The sequence below is a fragment of the Thalassophryne amazonica genome, chromosome 8, assembly GCF_902500255.1.
Source record: "Thalassophryne amazonica chromosome 8, fThaAma1.1, whole genome shotgun sequence".
Taxonomy (NCBI): domain Eukaryota; kingdom Metazoa; phylum Chordata; class Actinopteri; order Batrachoidiformes; family Batrachoididae; genus Thalassophryne; species Thalassophryne amazonica.
In genome coordinates this window covers 102485500-102488766 of record NC_047110.1, presented here as the reverse complement: position 1 = coordinate 102488766, position 3267 = coordinate 102485500, and positions in this window count along the sequence as shown.

Here is a 3267-nt window from a genome sequence, read left to right as displayed (position 1 = left end):
GTCAAAGCTTTGAGAGGTAAATTTATTGTTCAGTCCCATGTACAGTAAAACTCACCTAAACCATCATCGTATAAACCAGATATTCGCAGGCACCGGACAAGAAAAGTCACAAAGTTTTTGTATTGTTTTCCATGTAATAAACACCGTATATAACGGATTTTGCTTGCTCTTGCTTCAGCCTACACCCTTTCAGCTGCACAAAACTGAGAAACTGAGTTTTTCTTTTCTTTTCTTTTGCATTATGAGACATTCTTTTGTTACGTATGTGTGTGTGCACGCCAAATAAAAATTCATAAAACCTGTGCCAATTCAACATGCAGATACACCTTGGATTTGCTGTGGCGACCCCGAGTGCAAACAAGGGAGCAGCCGAAGGGACTTACTTTTTTTATTCAAAATGTCCTATCAGATCACAATGTATTTCCATTAAAACCCTTGCATGTGGGACCAGAGTCATTTCCGTGATTAAAAGTCCATTTACTTTTTCACACCGTGCTCAGAATTGGACCGGATATGTGCGTCAGGCTGCAGGCTGCACACTGAAAGCAGCAAAGTGTCAAATCACAGCCAGCTGTGATTTGACACTTTGCTGCTTTCAATCCTTCATCTGCCATCATATTATCATAGTTTTTGCAGTGCGTGTTGATAAATGGATCATAAAAGTCCGCAACTTTACAGCATGAAGTCAATAAAAGAGAAAAATGTATAGCTTAGCTTTTCATTTAGAGGTGATGATTGTAGAAAGAAAAGCTTGTTGAGGGTCAAAATGAGTTTAGAATAAAGCATAATCCATCCATCCATCCATCCATCCATTTTCTTCCGCTTCATTCGAGGTCGTGTCATGGGGGCAGCAGCTCAATCAAAGCCGCTCAGACCTCTTGATCCACACAGACCTCCACCAGCTCCTCCGGGGGAAACCCGAGGTGTTCCCAAGCCAGCTGCGAATCCCTCCAGCGTGTCCTGGGTCTTCCCCGGGGCCTCCTCCCGATGGGACGTGCCTGGAACACCTCTCCAGCGAGGCGTCCAGGGGGCATCCGAAAAAGATGCCCGAGCCACCTCAGCTGGCTCCTTTCGACGTGGAGGAGCAGTGGCTCGATTCCGAGCTCCTCCCGAGTGACCGAGGTCCTCACCCTAAGGGAGCGCCCAGCCACCCTGTGGAGGAAACTCATCTCGGCTGCTTGTACTCGCGATCTTGTTCTTTCGGTCATGAGCCAAATCTCATGACCATAGGTGAGGGTTGGAACGTAGATTGATCGGTAAATTGAGAGTTTTGCCTCCCTGCTCAGCTCTCTCTTCATCATGACGGTCCGATACAGCGACCGCATCACTGCAGATGCTGCACCAATCCGCCTGTCGATCTCACGCTTCATCCGTCCCTCTCTCGTGAACAAGACCCCTAGATACTTAAACTCCTCCACTTGAGGCAAGGACACTCCACTGACCTCAAGAGGGCAAAGCACCTTTTTCCGGTCGAGAACCATGACCTCGGATTTGGAAGTGCTGATTTTCATCCCGGATGCTTCACACTCGGCTACAAACTGCTCCAGTGCATGCTGAAGGTCCTGATTTGATGAAGCTAACAGAACCACATCGTCCGCAAACAACAGAGACGAGATTCGGTGGTTCCCAAACCGGACCCCCTCTACACCCTGACTGCGCCTAGAAATTCTGTCCATAAAGGTAATGAACAGAACCGGTGACAAAGGGCAGCCATGGCGGAGGCCGACCTGCACTGGAAACATTCTTGACTTACTACCGGCAATGCGAACCAAGCTCCAGACCCCATACTCCTGGAGACCCCCCCAGGGTGCCTTGAGGGACATGGTCGAACGCCTTCTCCTGATCCACAAAATACATGTGGACTGGTTGGGCAAACTCCCATGAACCCTTGAGCACCCGATGGAGGGTATAGAGCTGGTCCAGTGTGTCGCGACCAGGACAAAAACCACACTGCTCCTCCTGAATCCAAGGTTCGACTATGGGCCGAATTCTCCTCTCCAGTACTCTGGAATAGACCTTGCGTTTGGGCCTGCCAAGTCTGACCAGCTTCCTCCCCTCCCAACGGATCCAACTCACCACCAGGTGGTGACTGGCCAACAGCTCAGCCCCTCTCTTCATCCAAGTGTCCGAGACACGTGGCCGAAGTTCAGATGATACGACTACAAAGTCGATCATCGACCTCCGGCTCAGGGTGTCCTGGTGCCACGTGCACTTATGGACACCCTTGTGCTCGAACATGGTGTTCGTGATGGACAAACTGTGGCTGTGTCCAACAACTGAACACCATTCGGGTTCAAATCGAGGAGGCCGTGCTTCCCAATCACTCCCCTCCAGGTCTCACTGTCGCCCCCTTACATGGGCGTTGAAGTCCCTCAGGAGAACAATGGAGTCCCCAGTCGGAGCACTATCTAGTACCCCTCCCAGGGACTCCAAGAAGGTTGGGTACTCTGCACTGCTGCTCAGCCCGTAGGCTGAGACAACAGTGAGAGACCTGTCCCCAACCTGAAGGCATAGGGACGCGACCCTCTTGTTCACCGTGGTGAACTCCAACACATGGCAACTGAGCTGGGGAGCAATGAGCATTGCTACCCCCGCCCGCCGCCTCTCCCCGTGGGCAACGCCAGAAAAGTGGAATGCCCAGCCCCTCTCCGGGAGTTGGGTGCCAGAGCCCAAGCTGTGCATCGAGGTGAGCCTGACTACATCTAGTCAGTACCTCTCAACCTCCCTCACAAGCTCAGGCTCCTTCCCCCCCAGCGAGGTGACATTCCATGTCCCGACAGCCAGAGTCTGTGAGCGTGTACCGGGCCGCTGGGCGACCCGCCCTCGACCTCCACCCAGTCCTCTCTGCACCCAACCCCCATGGCCCCCTCTGCAGGTAGTGAACCCACAGGAGGTAGGGCCCATGTCGCTCTTTCAGGTTGGGCCCGGCCAGGCCCCGTGGGCTAAGGCCCGACCACCAGGTGCTCGTGCGCAAGCCCCAACCCCGGGCCTGGCTCCAGGGTGGGGCCCCGCCTCCGCCATACCGGGTGACGTCTTGGTCCTTGATATTATACTGGTCATGGGAGCTTCTGAACTGCCCTTAATCTGACCCGTCCCCTAGGACCTGTTTGCCATGGGAGACCCTATCAGGGGTATGAAGCCCCCGACAACATAGCTCCTAGGATCATCCAAGTATGCAAACTCCCCCACCACGATAAGGTGGCAGTTCGAGGGGGAGAAGCATAATCCAGAGACGGAGAACTTTAAACTGTCAAGCACATAGAGCAG